Source organism: Cupressus sempervirens, chromosome 8 (assembly GCF_028749045.1).
Source record: "Cupressus sempervirens isolate cs-2001-9-10 chromosome 8, ASM2874904v1, whole genome shotgun sequence".
Taxonomy (NCBI): Eukaryota; Viridiplantae; Streptophyta; class Pinopsida; order Cupressales; family Cupressaceae; genus Cupressus; species Cupressus sempervirens.
In genome coordinates this window covers 573,901,698-573,920,707 of record NC_143125.1, presented here as the reverse complement: position 1 = coordinate 573,920,707, position 19,010 = coordinate 573,901,698, and the positions used below count along the sequence as shown (strand labels likewise).

Sequence of the window (19,010 nt, the reverse complement as noted above, 5' to 3'; positions counted from 1 at the left end):
TGTCAACATTATGATGGCCAGATTTTGTTTTTGGGATGTCCTCTTGATGGCAGTACAACCATCAAATTTTTTTGTCATGTCTATAATTTTCCTATGAGCTTCTCTTATGGAGTAGCAGTTATTTTTTGGCTAGAACTTGAGCATATGGAGGTACTTTTTTTATTCGAAAGAAGCACCAAAAAGTTGTTTCTGAGTTTTTCTGAGCTCCCATTTTTGGTGTTGAAGTAGAGGCTTCTATTTCCTCCTCTACATCTAGAATCTAGGTTCTTTTCTCAATTTTATGCTTTCTATAGTTTATTTCTTTGGTATTTGAGGGATATCTTTATCAGTTTTTGGGGGGCATTTTCTTTTCTACAATTTGCTTCAGAATAAGACCCTTCTACTTCCATCTTCTTCTCTCAATGTTGAATCCTTCTATGATCCAACTCACACCACACAATTATCACACTTGAAAAGCACAAATGGCTAGGCTTCTCATGTCACGAGGTCTATGGTCATGTCTAGATGAGAACGAACCTATTCTGCAATTCCCCTTTGAGGTTCTTCACCACAAAAAAAAATGGACAAGTCAATGGGATTGATCACACTTAACATTTTAGATACTCTATTGTTTCACTTGGATGATTTGACCACTCCCTGGGCTATTTGGACCAAATTTTAGACTTTGTTTGACACAGTGAATGAGTTTCAGGAACTTCAGCTTGATGCAGAGTTGACTTCTTTGTCACCAGCTAGCTTCCCCGCCATTGAAGTCTTCTTGATGAAGTTCAAATCTCTACGTGAAAGGTTATAGGGATGTGGAAAAAAAAATGGATGATAAGTGTATTTTTTTTATACTCTCAAAGTTGTGAGGATAGTATCATATATTCTCATCCACTTTCTACTCCACCATGGATGCCTTGGGTAGAAGACATCAGATGCCTTCATTTGAGATATTTTGTGATTGGTTGACATGGGAACAAGCAAAGATCTAATAGGTGGATGCATCTAGCTATTTCAGCCAAGCATTGGTTGCCCAATATTCTAAAGGAAAATCAAAGAAGAAAGCCAAATTGAAGAAAGATACACCAAAACCTGATCCTACACCTCTAGCTAACCCTCTAAAGGGTAAAGATTCTTCAAAGTCTATTGAGTCTACCTGGAAGACCAAGAAGAAATCAAGTGAGACTTGCATTTTTTGTGGCAAAGATGGACATCCAATTTCTAGGTGTTGGAAGTGTTTGGAGGATTTAGAGGAAGCCATGAAGGAGCATCATATTTCTACTACTAAGTCATCATCCTCCCTACAGGGAAAGGTCATGCACTTTTTGCTCAGGCTATGACTTCAAGGCCTACCTGGATTCTTGATTTTGGTGCCTCTCACCATATGGAAAACTCTTTAAAGTTGATTTCTTCACTTGCTCCTTGTGTTACCTCACATATTATTGTTGGGAACTCATCACAACTTTTAGTTATGGATTCTAGTTGCATTCCACTAACTGAGGGATATCTTTAGGATGTTCTTTGAGTCCCTAACATTTTGATGAACCTATTGTCCATCTATCAGATTTTCCACTCTAGCTCTGGTAAGAAAGTTGAGTTCTCACCACATAATGTGGTTATAAAGGACTTACATGATTCTGAGATGATTGTGGCTACTGTGAGTGTTGACTCTGCATCTCACCTCTACAAATTTGATAGGTTTCAGTCTTCTAATGGCACAATTTCCTGTCCTATTGCACATGCAGATTCAGTAAGTAGACTTTGGCATGAGCATTTTGGCCATGTCAATTACATATATCTTTAGCAGATGAGCACATAAGTTGTTGTTCTTATGCTTCCCCATATTTCCTATACATATGGTGTTTGTTAAGGTTGTGCACTTGACAAGAAATATAGGGATTCTTTTCCACATGGATGAGCCACTTGTGCTTTGGTGCCTTTGGAGTTGATTCATAATGACCTCATATGATTTCCTACTTCTTTTTGGGGTGCCAGATATGAGCTTACATTCATTGATGAGTACTCTAAATGCACATGGGTGTACTTTCTAAAGTACAAGTCTGATGTCTTTGATTCATTTCAAGTCTTCAAGACATTTGTAAAGAAGTAGTATAGTCTTTCTATTTGGTGGATATGCATAGACAATGGGAGGGAGTATGTAAACCAAGCTTTTAGGGATTTTTTCTTTGAACATGGTCTTCAACATCAATTTTTAATGCCCTACAATCCTAAATAGAATTGGTTTGGCCAAGAGAAAGAAAAAAACACTTTGGGAGATGGCTAATTGTATGATTTAGTCTAGGTCAATGGATTTGTGTTTCTGGGCAAAGGCAGTCAATTGTGCCAATTATGTTCAGAATTGGATGCCTCACAAGGTAGTTTAACATATGAATCCTGAAGAGGCTTTCTTTCATGTCAAGCTTGATGTATCATCATTATGAGTTTTTGGGAGTGTACCATGGGCATTTATATCTATAGCTCAGAGGAAAGAAATGGAATGGAAGAGCTAACTACTCATTATATTGGCTACTGTGATGATGTTAAGGCTTAGAGGTTGTTTGATCCTAATTCGAGAGAGGTCCTATTTTGATGGGATGTCTAGTTTGATGAGATCCCTCCTACAATTCATACCTCACCTCCAATGCCTACTTCACCTCCCACTACTCCCTCCTCTCTTCTAGTTTATTTCATGGATGATGAGGATGATGATCTTGGCGATTCCCATTTAACTCGACCACAAGATCCTCCCTAGATGCCTAAATGGACTTGACCTTTAGTTGAGGCTATAGGATCTCTAGCTGGTGACCCTTCCACTTCCTATCACACCCATTCTCATACTATAGGTTCAAGTCTTCTCAGTCATACTATATGTGATGATCCTCAAACATTTACAAAAGTGAAAAGACATTCTGAATGCGATAGTACAATGGAGGAGGAATATTATTCTTTGATGAAGAATCATACATGGGATCTTTTTCCTCTTCCTAAAGGAAGAAATCTAGTGTGATGTGATTAGATCTATCATACTAAATATGTTGCTGATGGTTCGATTGATAAGCATAAGGCCCGTCTTGTTGTGAAGGGTTTTTTTTCATGTTGAGAGTATTGACTACACTGAGACATTTTCTTATGTCACCAAGATGAATTCTATTCACCTTTTCTTATCCCTTGCAGCTTCATAGGGATGGCCTATTTTTTAGATGGATGTGAAGAGTGCCTTCTTGCATGGTGATATCACTGAGGAGATTTCGATGGAGCAGCCTCTAGGATGTACACAATTCCTCCTTAATTTTCAAACTTCGACACTCATTGTATGGTCTCAAATAGGCCCCTCAGGCTTGGTATGATAAGTTGGACTCTTTTTTTCTTCCTAAAAGCTTCACCCACTACCATTATGTTCCTACAATGTACATTTAGTGTCTTGGAGATGAGATCTTGATTCTTGTCCTATATGTTGATGATCTTATCCTCATGGGTAGCTCATCCTGTATGCTTTAGGATGTTAAGCATGAATTGATGGACCAGTTTGAGATGACTAATCTTGGTTTACTACACTATTTTCTTGGTCTCCAAGTTGTTCAGTCCTCTACTAGGATTTTTGTTTATCAATAGAAGTATGCCCTTGACATGCTTCAATACTTTGACATGCTTGATTGCACGCTTGCTCCAATACCATTTTAGTCAGCTGTCACCTTGTCTACCTCCTTCTCTTCACCTTTCATGGATGCTACTTTGTATCAGTAGTTGGTTGGCGGCTTGTTGTACCTAACAAACACTTGTCCTAATCTCTCCTTTGTAGTTAGCCTTGTCTCTTATTTTTCTTAGGACCCTTATGAGAGTCGCTAGTAAGTTTTCAGGCATATTTTGAGATACATTTAGGGCACACTCATGTATGGCATTCATTACACCATGGGGAATCCTCACATTATTCACTACACTAACTTAGATTGGGTTGATGATATCGATGATCAGAAGCCTACTTCTGGCTTTATTTTTTTTCCTAGCTCTAGTTCTATCACATGGTCGTGCAAGAAGTAGCATGCTTGTGCATTTTCATCTACAGAGGTTGAGTACCAAGCTGTAGTACTTGCTAGTTAGGAGGCTTTATGGCTTTGGCAATTGATGACTGAGTTTGGTTTTCCTCTAGATTGTCCCACTATTTTGTGGTGTGATAATCAGAGTGCCATTCACATTTCTCACAACTCAATGGAACATCAACATACCAAGCACATTGAGCTACATATGCACTTCATTTGTCAGCTAATTCAGGATCATTTTATCACATTGGAGTACATTCCCAACGATGTTTAGGTTGCTAACATCTTCACTAAACCTTTTGCATCGCCACACCATCTTTAGTTATGATCTATGCTTGGGGTTATGGAAGTTTTCCTTGGGAGATCTTGTTAAGGCCTTCCTTCTTTGATGTTTTTTTACCATGTTTGTGCTTACCTCTTTTTGGGGGAGAGATTTTCCCATATGGTTTTTTCTCTTTCCCCATTTTCAGAAGTTGCATTTCTTTACATTTGTTCATGGGTACCTAACATGGCCTAGTTGCCAGGACCCATTTTGCCTTTCATCTTATCTTTTGTAAGGTTAAGTGCATTCCCTTATGTTGCACTTAAGGGGCATTGTTACAGTAAATAATTATTATTTACCCTTTTACTTAACTTTACTTAGTTAAATACATTTATTTATTAGTTGTAGTCTAGGAGTTGTTGACAACACATTTGTTCCTATCTAAGTCATAATTATCTTCTCACCTTGATTGAGGATATAAAACCTTTTGTGGATGAATGCTTAGTTGTCATACTTATCTCCTAGCACATTCTAGCTTGTTCTACAAGCTTCCTAGAGGCCTTGATAAATAGGCTCTCCGTTTGCATTTTTGTAAAACAATTTCATTTTCACATTGTTCCAATATAATTTCTCTTTTTTGCTTCAAGCTCTTGTTCCTTCTGATTCGGTTTCTCTTCAACAAGTTATTTTCATATAGGTGATCTTGGTGCACTGTGAAGTTGGCTTTCATCAACTTCTACGCTAAATTCTTGCTTCCATCCCTAACATAGAGTTAATATATTTCTCATTTCTTATCTAAATTTTTCTCCCAGGTCTATCTCTAATAATCTCATTCCACAAAATATTTCTAATTCAATGTAAATATTTACTTTCAAACTATGTAACTAACTAAGACTTCAAATGTAAAATCATTCTTTCTCCATACTCAAAAATAAAATATTATCCATGTAGAGGACTATAATAAGAATGTGACCATTTTTAGATTTCTAATATACAAAACTACCATATATAGATCTTCAAAGTCTAGGGATAGTACATAGGTGTAAAAATTTTGATACCACATTCTTAGAGACGATTTCAAACCATAAAGATATTTCTTCAACTTAAAAAATTATTTTTTGTTTTCTTTCTCAATTAAATTATCTAGTTGTGACATATAAATTTGTTCATCCGATCACCATGATGGAATATTGTCTTAACATTCATTTTCTCAACTCCAAAATTATAACTTATTGTAAGAAATAACAAGAATTTAATGGATGACAATTTGTTTAAAGTAGATTATATTTTACCATAATCATTTCCATCCACATGTGAATGCCCTTTTGTGGCAAACTATATCCTACACTTCTCATCACTACCATCTAGACATAATTTAATCTTGAACACCCACCTACATTGAAAAGGTTTATATGCTTTAGGAAAAGGTAGCAAATCCCATCTAGAATTATTAACCAATATTGTGATCTCTTTCTTCATGATTTCCATTTAGGAATCTACATAATTCATTCCCATAGCCTCTCTAAAAGACCTAGGTTCATCAATGTTCTTACTTATTGAATATTTATAACTAGAATCCAAGAAATAAAATCCAAAATATTTAGGTGAACAACTGGATCTATGAGGTATGTTCCTATTATAAATTGAACTCAAAGTTTGAGGTTCAAATTCTTTTTTTTCCTTCAAAACTTTCAAAGATACTTGAGGTCTCCTCAATGTTAGGTCCATTAGGAGCTCATAATTCTTCTCCCCTAAGTGTATAAGGAATATGGATCACTTTCTTTATTTGTTTCTTTACCTTGTTTTCCTACAAATGAATTGTGGAACATATTAGAAAATAAAATGTCACACTTTCATTGTAGAGAACCTTCTCTACAACTTGATCCTAAAGCTTTTAACATTTTAGATTAAAATCGGAAGAAATTAAGATACACATAGCTTCATTAGTTTCTATGTTTCATCTTTTCTCACATAGCACATAAGCATATGACCCATAACCTATGATTTTGAGATGTATCAATAATGGCTTATTTCTAAACTATTCCTCCATGGGTGTCTTCTTTATAAGTGTCATAGTAGAAGATCCAATAATTAAATAACATGTATAGGATGCATCTTCAGCTCAAAAAAATTGTTTAAGCTCGACACCCCTCAATATACTCTTATCACACTCCATAAACATTATTTTCATCCTCTTTAATTTTTTTTAATTTTTTGGGGTCTATGGAGTTGCCTTATATCTCTAAATTCCATGATCCTTTCAAAACTTACCAAATTTCGCTAAGAAGAACTCACTATTATGATTAGTCCTTAAACTCTTAATTTTTCTACTAACCTAATTTTAAACCATGGACTTAAAATTATTTATTTTTAAAAATCTTTTATTATGAGGAAATACAAAAATATCCTTTAGAATAATTAATATCTATGAATGAGACAAAGTACACAAATCAAGATACCAAAGAAACATTAACTACAATAAAAATAAACACAACAATATAATGAATTTAAGAATAATTTAATTGAAAGTAAATTGATATATTGGCTTTGAAAATAAAAATAAATTCTAACAACTCAAAGTTATAGTAGGGATTGTCCAATTTAGTTAGTCAATAATATTGATATCTAACTTAATTATTTAAAAACATGATTGAATGGTTCTAATATCTCATAATGACTAAATTGACATAAAATAGAATAAAATAAAGTTGGAATATTTCTTTTTAATCAAATAACCTTTCTAAAGTCTAAAAAATTAAAAGAATATAATAATAAAGGAAGATATTTATAATTTATAGACATAGGTTATATTAGACATAAGTGGACACAACTATAATTTTTTATCCTAAACTTCAAACAAGAAGAAATGAGTAACAAGGAACACATTAAAATAAAAAGTTTTCCACACAAAACAAGAGAATATGGCCATTGATAAAATGAAATACCCATAGAATCAAGATATATATTGACCAGTCTAGAAGAACATGTAAGCTAGAAAATTTGGTCTTGAACAAAGTAAAATAATAATTTGTACTAAATATGGGATAACCTATCATGTCCACTAAATCTTAAACGTAAGAAAAATTCCAATTGGTAGTGCATTAATAGGTGTGGTAAGTGTATAGGAAGAAATTTCAATCAAGGAAAAAAAAGCATATGTTCATCATGTATTCCATAATCATAAGTCAAAGAGGGAGTCAAGTATATTTCTCATTTAATTATGAACTCTAGGTTACCTAGATCTAGGAAAATTAGTGCCAACTGAATGATAAAGCAACAGTAATGTAAAGAAAAATCTAGTGGTTATAGTATTGGATAAATGACACAAATGTCCTCAAAACCCTAATTTAGTAAGAGCCATGAAGACTGATTAAGTAGATGTGCAATGTAGAGATAAGATATGTAAAGTAGTGATAAATGGCATTTCAATGAAAGAGGGGAACTTATATACCTTGTGAAAACCACAAAAAAAAGGTTTGAAATTACCTTCAAAGGGGTCAATTCTTGCAATTAGGACTAAAACTTCTAGTGTACAAAATTTAGAAATATCTCTACAAAAAATCATGGTCAACCATCTCTTTCATTAGAGAAATTTGACCCATATGAAATCTTTAAGGATGAAACTTTAGAGGCATAATAGGTCATCAAGGATGAAGTTTTCCCGTAATGACAATGTCCAATGCTGATTTTGATTTCTTAGGTCCATAAAAAAATGAAAATTGTAGTAAGATCTATAACACATTCATAAATCTAGGATCCACAATCTTACAATGGTAGGATCTCTCAAATTGAATATAGTGCACTCAATATACCAATTGATTTGGATAAAAAAGATGAAGATGAATGAATGCAAAAGATGCAACACAAGATCTTGAATGGATTGAAGGAGATCTTTTAACTGACTCCCACAATAGCTTGAATTCTTAAATCCTTAATCTTCAATAGAGGAGTTTCTTGAAGAATGCTTGAAGACTTAAATGCTTGATTTCTTGAGTGCAACTGCTTTATCATAGAATGCTTGGATGTCTTGATGTCATGTATGATTGATTACTTAACATGAAACTGAAATGAGAAGGCTCCATTTTACAGAGATCTCAAAGTGGCCAATGCCTTGAACTTTAAAAAGAGGTTAGACCCATCTTAAAGTGGACCAATAAATGAGATTTCATAGGGAACTAAATTAAGGATTATTCATTTTAATTAACAAAGGTCTACCTCAAATTTTAAAATAAGAGGAGACACATAGTATAAATTTATTAGAGAGATCAAATATTAATTTAAATTAATTAATAAATAAGGACATAATATTTATAAAAAATAAAGGTCTAATCCATTTATATTAATTCTCAATTAATAAAAGGTCCAATGAGATTAAATTAATAATTTAAATTGATGAAAAATAGAAGAAAAATGCAATTAAATAATATTATTGCATTAATATTTTTAAATACAACAAATACAAAAATAAAACATGAGTACATATTTTGGATACAAAGTGTAACATCACACAAATAGGATTTTTCTTACATAAACTCATTTCTTTTCTCCTGCCAATTACCATTCAATTTTTTTTACCAAGTTAAACATAGATTTTTAAATATGTAATCATAATTATTAGAAAGCAATCACTTAGTGCATGTAATTTATTATATCAATGTTTTGGCCTTTTTATAATATATGTTTAAGAAATAAAAATTTAAATTACAATAAAAGGTCATTATTGAAATAATTTGTTAAAAAATTAAAAGGATAAATCTACAATGATGCTTATTTTTTGAATTTGTAATCAGTTACAAATATTGAACATGTGTACATCATTTATCTTCATAAACTAAAAAATATCTATGAAAGTCTAATAACCACTATTTAGAAATTCACTTTTACTTGAGAACTACTTTCATATTAGAAGTCTAACTCTCAAAATAAAAGAACCATATCATAATAAATTGAATAAATTTATATTGTTTGTAAACCAAACATAAAACAACAAAATATGTATGAGCTTTGGACAGAAAGTCTAACATCATAACATTTAATTTGTTTTACTAAGTTAAACATAGATTTTTAAATAGGTAATCATAATTAATAGAAATAAATCACTTAGTGCATGTAGTTTATTCGTATCAACATTTTAACCTTTGTATCATATGTATTTAAGAAATAAAAATTAGAATTAGAATAACATGTCTTTATTTAAATAATTTATTAAAAAATATAAAAGGATAAATTTTCAATTTGATTTTTTAAATTTCTAATCAATTACAAATGCTGATCATTTGAACATCATCTAACTTCATAGATTAAAACAAATCTATGAAAGTCTAGTAATGACTATATAGAAATCCACTTTGATTTGGAGAGTGTTTTCAAAATAGAAATCAAACTCTCAAAATACAAAAATCACACCATAATAAATTGGAACAGGGTATTCTCCCACAAAAAAGCACCAAAGGCAAAGCAAAGACAAACTTTTTTCTTTTCAGATTTATGAAAACATAGTGAAATTTTTCTAAATTTTTTGCATTTACTATGCAGATCATGAAGATCAAACACTGAAATTTTAAAAAAAAATCCATAATATTTTCGATATTTTGAAAATTGGTTAACTATACATTTTTGTGGGAGGATAGCCACATGCTAATAAATTGAGCTTCCATCTCTAAAATAGACCTCAACAATTGAATCAATTATAATCAGATTATTAAACAAATTTATAGTGATTGGCAACCGAAACATATATTTAATACTTGAAACAAAAAGATTTATTCAAACATGCCAGGCAACAACTTAATTTATAAATGAACTACGACGTACGAAGTCAACTCTCGAAACATATTAATTACTTTTATTACAAATTAAACTTCACAGCGGATTTCCTAACAGAGCATAGAAATGGAATGAACCTTATATACCGGCAAATCGATCAATAAATATAGCTCTTGGTTTGGTAGACGCCCAACTCCTTTCATGCTCCTCCATCATCTGGGAAAACGTGAATGATCTGTATTGTCGTTTGCTATCGTCATCCACAAGCTCAGCTGGTGCCCTTATTTCCTTCTCATCCACGGTAAACGACTCGATGATCTGCGCTATGGTAAATGCCGTTGCTCCGTACCTGCACAGTCGATTCTCCTTTCATAATCATATAAAAAACTTTTAATATTATCAATACAGATCATGATATATTTTTCAACGAGAGGCCTTTAAACAAACTTTAAAAGTGTCAGCTATGAAGACAACGAATGAATTGGGCAAAGGCTTCACATTCAACCATTTCCCTTTCCTTGATCTAATCTGGAGGCCCTCTTTATTATCTTGATAAATAATTGTAAAGCAGGATGGATCTGTGTGAGCCACCATAGCTTCTTCTTCTAAAAATATTCTTCCATCACATGAATAGAAGTTTATAACGAGGTTGTGAGAACGATTCTTATGCTCCACGTTGAAGTTAGTTAAAACTGAACTATATGCGTACGGTGTTCCTGAATAATCTGCTGTATAGTGAGCCACGTCTATCTGTTGACTGGGCGTTACCTTATCCCATAGAACCAACCATGTCTACGTATCTAGAAGTCTCCTTTAGTTCTATGGTTGCAGGAACTCTCTATAAATAGAGGCAGTGTGATCTTTGGAAGGTGAATTAGAAATGTTTTACTTGCAGAAATATTATAATTGAAAGTTATTTCTGTTATGCCTTTCTTACTATTTCTTCACTTATTATGTTCATAGCATATTTGATTTCAATTTGCATCATCTAAATTCTGCTCTCACCACTTTTTTCATAAGTTCTGAATTTATTTTATCATGGTATCAGAGCAAGGTTTAGTCAAGTTCAGCTGGAGATTTATTTAGAAATTCAGCTAGAAATATTCTTAGAGGGTTTTGCTGCAGGGAAAAAGTTTGCTGAAAATGGTTTGTTTGCAAGGCTGATTTTTTTTGGAGTGATATTTGGTTGCAGGGCTGTTATGCTGCTGGAGTATTACTAGATTTGTTTGAACTTGATCTTTTTGCTAACATGGGTTCTTCAAATGAAGTTTTGCCTATCTTTGATGGAAGTGGTTTTGCAGATTGGAAAATTATAGTCAAGAATGCTCTAAGAGAGAAGGCTTTATGGAGGATAGTAAATAAAGAAATTGGGGAACCTTAACAAACTGATAAAGAAAAGGAGTTGTGGAAATGTAAGTTGGAGCAAGCTAGAGGTATTATTGGTAAAGCTTTGAGCCCCAATCTAAATAGAAGATTTGTTGACATTGATAACCCAATAGAGCTGTGGGAGACTTTAGAAAAAGATTATAAAGATGCAGACATGGCTAGCACGTTTAGTATAGAAGAAAAATTGATGAATTTAGATCCATCTTATTTTGAAAAAATGTCTGATTACTTCAATGAAGTTACTTTTTTAAATACTCAGCTAAAAAAAAAAGGTGTTGAATATGCAAAAAATGATTTTCAGTTGATTGCAATGGTTGAAAGTAAGCTTCCCCAGCCATATAAAGTTTTTAAGGAATCAGGGAAAAGGGTTCTTCAACTAAATCCTAATACCCCACAGCAAACTTTTGATCAATTTTGCAAATCTGTTTTAGATGAAGAAGTTCAACTTATTAAAGAAGGGCATATTAAGAAGAATCATGCATATACAGCCAAAAGTAATTTTTTTAGAAATGATGGAAAAAGAATTAGAAAGGAAATAATAAATTTCAAAATCATGAAGGTTCTAATCATTTTTCTATAAATGATGGTGCAGAAAAGCAAGCTGGAAGAAAGCCTTTTATTTGCAGGTATTGTGGAGGTGAGAATCACATGGAGAAGTTTTGTTTGAAGAAGAGGGACAATGAAAGGCAGCAATATAAGCCCAAGCAAGAAAGGTTTAAGGATGGAAAGAAGGATAATCATAGTTTCGTAGCTATCTCTTTAAAAAGGCAAGAGAAATCAAATGAAGAGGTAATTGCTACACCCGGAAGTAAATCTAGTGTTAAAGGGGGGTACTTTGCTTCAGATTCTAATAAAGAATCGATTTTAGATTCGGGGGCATCATCTCACATGACTGGGGATAGATCTTTGTTTATTGATTTTTATGAAGGAAAGAATTCAGATCAAGAAATTTCTATTGGCAACAAAATGAAACTTCCAGTTTTAGGAACAGGAACTGTTAATGTAACACATGGGTCTTTGAAAAATGTTTTATTGGTTAAAGGATTGGGTGTGAATCTTATTTCAGTATACAAAATAGTTCAAGCTGGATATGAGTTTGTTGTCAATGCTGATCAAGTTATTTTTAAAGATAGAAAAGACCCAAGCAATATAATTGCTATTGGTAGAGTTGATCATGAAGAGAATCTATTTAAATTTGTGGAGTTTCTTGATGATAAATATACACTCTCTCATGCTTTTATTGCTCATACTGATTATATGTCACAACTTTGGCATGCTAGACTTGGACATTTAAATTATAAAAAATTACAAGATATGGTTAGAATGGATATGGTTAGAGGATTAACAAAATTTTTAGCTTATGAAGGTGTGTGTGAAGGTTGCGTGTTAGGGAAACATCATCGAGATCCTTTTGATTCAAGTAAAGCATGGAGAGCTAATCATCCATTGCGACTTATTCATAGTGATTTATGTGAACCAGGATATCCTTCACTTTTAGGTGCTAGGTACCTTCTCACTTTTATTGATGATTATAGCAGGAGAGTATGGGTTTATTTTTTTGAAAGGAAAAAAGAAATGTTTGAAGTATTTCAAAAGTTTAAGGCATTAGTTGAAAATCAAAGTGGCAAAACAATTAAATGTTTAAGGATAGATAATGGGGGTGAATATTGCAATTATGCTTTTGAGTCATTTTGTGAAAATTATGGTATTAAGGTGCAAAGAACAGTTCCTTATACTCCTCAACAAAATGGGGTGGCTGAACGAATGAATAGAACTCTTTTAGAAATGGCTCATTGTATGTTGCATTTTAAAAGTTTGCATAATAAATTTTGGGGTTTGGCTGTTTCTTGTGTTGCACATATTATAAATAGAATCCCCACCAAAGCTCTCACAAATATCACCCTAGAAGAAGCATGGAGTGGTAAGAAACCTCACATTGGATATTTTAAAGTATTTGGGTGTATTGCTTGGGCACACATTCCTGATGCACAAAGGGAAAAGTTAGAACCAAAGAGTCATAAATGTTTGTTTATGGGTTATAGTGAAGAATCAAAGGCTTATAGGTTATATGATTTGACAACAAACAAGGTCTTTGTTAGTAGGGACGTGAAGTTTGATGAGCATTCACAATTTACAGCCACTCCTTCTCACTTTATAACAATAAATGCTTTTCATTCTTCAGATATTTTAGGAGGAAATGGAGACTACATTGATGAGGATGAGTTGTGCACTTTTACAAATGATGAAAATACTAGTGAAAAGAACACAACTAATGCTTGTAATCAGACATTTTCTGCAGATAGCAATGATGAAGAAGATAACTTTTCAGCTAGCCAAAAGACAAGGAGTGTTGAAGAAATATATAGGCAAGGCTCAAAGATCCAAGGGAGGAATGGTAGTGCTCTCATGGCCAAAGTATTACAAGTAAATGACCCAAGATCATATGAGGAAGTTAGAGGGAAGAAAGAATGGGAGCAAGCTATGGAAGAAGAATATGATGCTTTGGTGAAAAATAAAACTTGGGAACTTGTGCAACTTCCCAAAGGTAAGAATGTCATTGGTTGCAAATGGGTTTATAAAAAAAAATTTAAATTAGATGGTGCTATAGAAAAATTTAAAGCTAGATTGGTTGCTAAGGGATTTAATCAAAAAGAGGGTCTTGATTATGAAGAAACTTTTGCTCTTGTCATTAAAATGAATACAGTTAGAATTATTTTTTCTTTGGCTGCAAGTCTTGGGTGGCATATTCATCAAATGGATGTAAAAAATGCTTTCTTAAATGGAGATTTATATGAAGAAATATATATGGATCAGCCACCAGGTTTTGTACATCAGCAACATTCTACTATTGTTTGTAGATTAAAGAAGTCACTTTATGGGCTTAAACAAGCACCAAGAGCATAGAATGAGAAGATTGATAGGTATTTTCAGCTTCATGGGTTTCAAAAATGCAATTCAGATCCAAATCTTTATGTGAAGAGAGTACAAAATAAAATTATTCTTGTTGCAGTTTATGTGGATGATTTACTCATAGCTGGACCAAATATCGGGTTAATTAGTGATTTCAAATCAGATCTTAAAGGGGCATTTCATATGAGTGATTTGGGTGAACTGAATTATTTTCTTGGCTTGCAAATTAGTAGATTTCATGATGGGTTATTTATCTCTCAAGAAAAATATGCTTTAGATCTTTTAGATAAATTTAACATGCTTGAATGTAAGCCAGCCCCTACTCTTTTTCAATCTGGAATTAAGCTTACTAAAGAATGTATTTCCAAAAAGGTGGATGTTACTTTATATAGACAGCTTGTTGGTAGCTTGGTTTATCTAACACACTCTAGACCAGACATTTGTTTTGCAGTCAATTTGGTATCTAGATTTATGCAGGAACCAAAAGAAACTCATTGGTTGGCTACCAAAAGAATTTTACGATACATTCGTGGCACCATTTACTATGGCATTCATTATAGTTACAAGTCTTCAATTTTTTTGACTGGCTTCATAGATTCAGACTGGGGAGGTGCCATAGATGATAGAAAATCTACTGGTGGTTATATTTTTCAGCTGGGGTCAAGTCCAATTACATTGAGCAGCAAAAAACAAACTACTACATCATTGTCCTCATGTGAAGCAGAATATAGAGCAACAAAAGAAGCTGGAAAGGAAGTAGTTTGGATTCGCAACCTTTTATTTGAGCTTGGTTTTGCACAAAGTTTAGCTACTCCTTTGTATTGTGATAATCAAAGTGCTATTCAAGTTGCAAATAATCTTGTCTTTCATGCTAAAACAAAACACATTGAGATTGATGATCACTATATTCGGGATCTTGTTCAAGCAAATTTTGTTAATCTTCTCTTTTGTCCAAGTGAAAACCAAGCAGCAGACATATTTACTAAAAGTATGCTTGAGGCCAAATTTTTGAAACTACGGGGCATGCTAGGTATGATTGAGGTGAACATTAAGGAGGGATAGTCATATCATGTTCCCCTCTCTTTCTTTTTTTGTAAATAGGTACCTAACAAGGCTTAATGCCGGGACCTATCCTATCTACATATTTTTTTATTGTAATTTCTCCCACACATTATCATTAGTGGTAAAAATTAAGGGAGAATGTGAGAACGATTCTTATGCTCCATGTTGAAGTTAGTTAAAACTGAACTATATGCGTACGGTGTTCCTGAATAATCTGCTGTATAGTGAGCCACGTCTATCTGTTGACTGGGCCTTACCTTATCCCATAGAACCAACCATGTCTACGTATCTAGAAGTCTCCTTTAGTTCTATGGTTGCAGGAAGTCTCTATAAATAGAGGCAGTGTGATCTTTGGAAGGTGAATTAGAAATGTTTTACTTGCAGAAATATTATAATTGAAAGTTATTTCCGTTATGCCTTTCTTACTATTTCTTCACTTATTATGTTCGTATCATATTTGATTTCAATTTGCATCATCTGAATTCTGCTCTCACCACTTTTTTCATAAGTTCTGAATTTATTTTATCAAGGTCACCTCTCTTCTTCTTAAAATCGGACTGGTAGAACGTGCCAACGTCCAAACCCAAACTCTCAAGAATGATTTTGGCCGTCGTTTGGGCGAGATCTGAAACGGCAGTGGTGTATGTTTCAATTGTCTCGCGGCTACACAAAGGCAGAAAAAAACCTTATTTAAACAAACCATAGATTTCTCAAATATTAAATGACGAGGAAAACAAGCGAAAAATAATTACCATATTTTTGCGGTTCCGTCTATGTTGAGCGGCCATATCCTTTTGCAGACCTCGGGCACTGATTTTGATTTGGGCAAATCTTTGAAGACGACAATGTTGTTGGAAGGAGACTTGGTATATCCATTCTTTATGTTGCATGCAGCAGCTCTTTCTTTAGCTTCTTCTGGCACGGAAAAGAATTAATGAGAAACAGATTGAACCTGTTGCAGCAGACTTTGTGGAATACCATGGTTTACAAGCCGGAAAATTCCCCATTCTTCGCAAGCTTCCCTCACTCTCCCAACGCTGTCATGGTTTTGTAGATTGTCTGGCCTTTTTTCTAACTCCAAATGAAATTCAGAAATGTCAAAATGAGGGAGATGAGCTTCTCTATGAAGCGAAGAGGCCATAGTGGAAGATAAGAAGAGAGCGAAGACTCAAGACTAATAATATCTCAGAACTACTCTAGCGTTTGCTTAACGACTCCATTATTGTTTCTCAAGTATGGAGCTGTCATAACCACTTTTTACTGTGTAATGAGGCGCTATATCCCAATGTGATTAGAACAATTGTTTATGGAAAAGAACTGGTTCACCCAAATAAATAACAAAAAAGATTAATATTTGTTTGTTTACCATAAACTCGAACGAGGGTTAAGTGTTAAAAGCACAAACTTGTGTTGGATGCAATTTTCTTTTATTTTAAAGTTACGAGGGTCATTAATGTCTAGTTTGATTTGTTTATTATTAGTTCTCGGTAGCTTAATATTTGTTTGTCATATGAGAGCAAACAAAATTGTGTTGGATATATTTTTTATTTTTTAGAAGGTATGAAGATCATTAATGTCTATTTGAATTTTTTAATTATTAGTTCTTGGTATTAAAATTTTGATCACAACTGTAATATAGGTTGTTTATCTAATCTCTCTATATAATTTAACGTAGTTGCATTTTTATAGTACTAATAATTACATTTTTGTAGTATTAATGATTATATTTACTTATTATAGTAGATAAAAATGATTTAATTTATAGTGTTCTTAATAGTGAGTAGCCGAGTTGGTGTGAAGGCGAGTTGTGAGGCGTAGTGTTAGGCTAATGATCCCGGTGCTACGCATCAACTCCGGTTCGAGTCACACTAGGTTTACCACAAACCCTTTAAGGGTGAGTGAGTAGCCGAGTTGGTGTGATGGTGAGTCGTGAGGCGTAGTGTTAGGCTAATGATCCCGGTGCTACGCATCAACTCCGGTTCGAGTCACACTAGGTTTACCACAAACCCTTTAAAGGGTGAGTGAGTAGCCGAGTTGGTGTGATGGCGAGTCGTGAGGCGTAGTGTTAGGCTAATGATCCCGGTGCTACGCATCAACTCCGGTTCGAGTCACACTAGGTTTACCACAAACCCTTTTAAGGGTGAGTGAGTAGCCAAGTTGGTGTGAAGGCGAGTCGTGAGGCGTAGTGTTAGGCTAATGATCCTGGTGCTACGCATCAACTCCGGTTCGAGTCACACTAGGTTTACCACAAACCCTTTTAAGGGTGAGTGAGTAGCCGAGTTGGTGTGAAGGCGAGTCGTGAGGCGTAGTGTTAGGCTAATGATCCCGGTGCTACACATCAACTCCGGTTTGAGTCACACTAGGTTTACCATAAACCCTTTTTAAGGGTGAGTGAGTAGCCAAGTTGGTGTGAAGGCGAGTCGTGAGGCGTAGTGTTAGGCTAATGATCCCGGTGCTAGGCATCAACTCTGGTTCGAGTCACACTAGGTTTACCACAAACCCTTAAGGGTGAGTGAGTAGCCGAGTTGGTGTGAAGGCGATTCGTGAGGCGTAGTGTTAGGCTAATGATCCTGGTGCTACTCATCAACTTCGGTTCGAGTCACACTAGGTTTACCACAAACCCTTTTAAGGGTGAGTGAGTAGCCGAGTTGGTGTGAAGGCGAGTCGTGAGGCGTAGTGTTAGGCTAATGATCCCGGTGCTATGCATCAACTCCGGTTTGAGTCACACTAGGTTTACTACAAACCCTTTTAAGGGTGAGTGAGTAGCCGAGTTGGTGTGAAGGCGAGTCGTGAGGCGTAGTGTTAAGCTAATGATCCTGGTGCTACGTATCAACTCTGGTTCGAGTCACACTAGGTTTACCACAAACCCTTTAAGGGTGAGTGAGTAGCCGAGTTGGTGTGAAGGGGAGTCGTGAGGCGTAGTGTTAGGCTAATGATCCCGGTGCTACGCATCAACTTCGGTTCGAGTCACACTAGGTTTACCAGAAACCCTTTTGCCAATAGTGGCATGTTGTGATGGTTAAGTTGTTGCATTGTTATCCTTGCCATCCAGGTTCAAATCTCATGGGGATGAGGTCCCCCATTTGTGGTCTCACTGGTTCATAGCTCCAGGTCAAAGCGTTGGTGGTACCGGTGGGCGTGTCGCGCCAGCGCTACCGGTCACGTTAAAAAGTTTACCAGGCGCATTTAAAAAAAAAGAAAAAAAAAGAAGAAGTGTTCCAACTTATATAAAAACAACCATGTCATACTAAGATATAATAGGAATTCAAACTATTCAAAATAATTAGTAAAAGATGGACAGTTCAACTAATTTAAATTTAGAAATTAAATATAAGAACAAGAAATTACATAGGACTAGGTCATTTACTACTGGTAATCATCTTTGTTACCTCCCACTTCCATTTTTTGATCTTCCTGTATACCAATTGTTCCTACAAGACCAGGTCATATACTAGATGCTAGTCATCTCTATCTCCTCCCATATACCAATTCTTCGTACAAGATGTGAAATGGGCAGATCATCTTTTTCCATAATATAACCTTAAGATATATATACACTTTTGAATCTTATTGATAAATGCATATACCCTTGGCAATATAAAATG

General features: G+C 34.3%; 1 pseudogene; it reads right to left on the bottom strand.

Moving 5' to 3' along the window:
- Nucleotides 1-10,185: 10,185 nt before the first annotated feature.
- On the bottom strand, nucleotides 10,186-16,546 carry LOC149543692 (taxane 9-alpha-oxidase-like; annotated as a pseudogene).
- Between the last annotated feature and the right edge of the window lie 2,464 nt (nucleotides 16,547-19,010).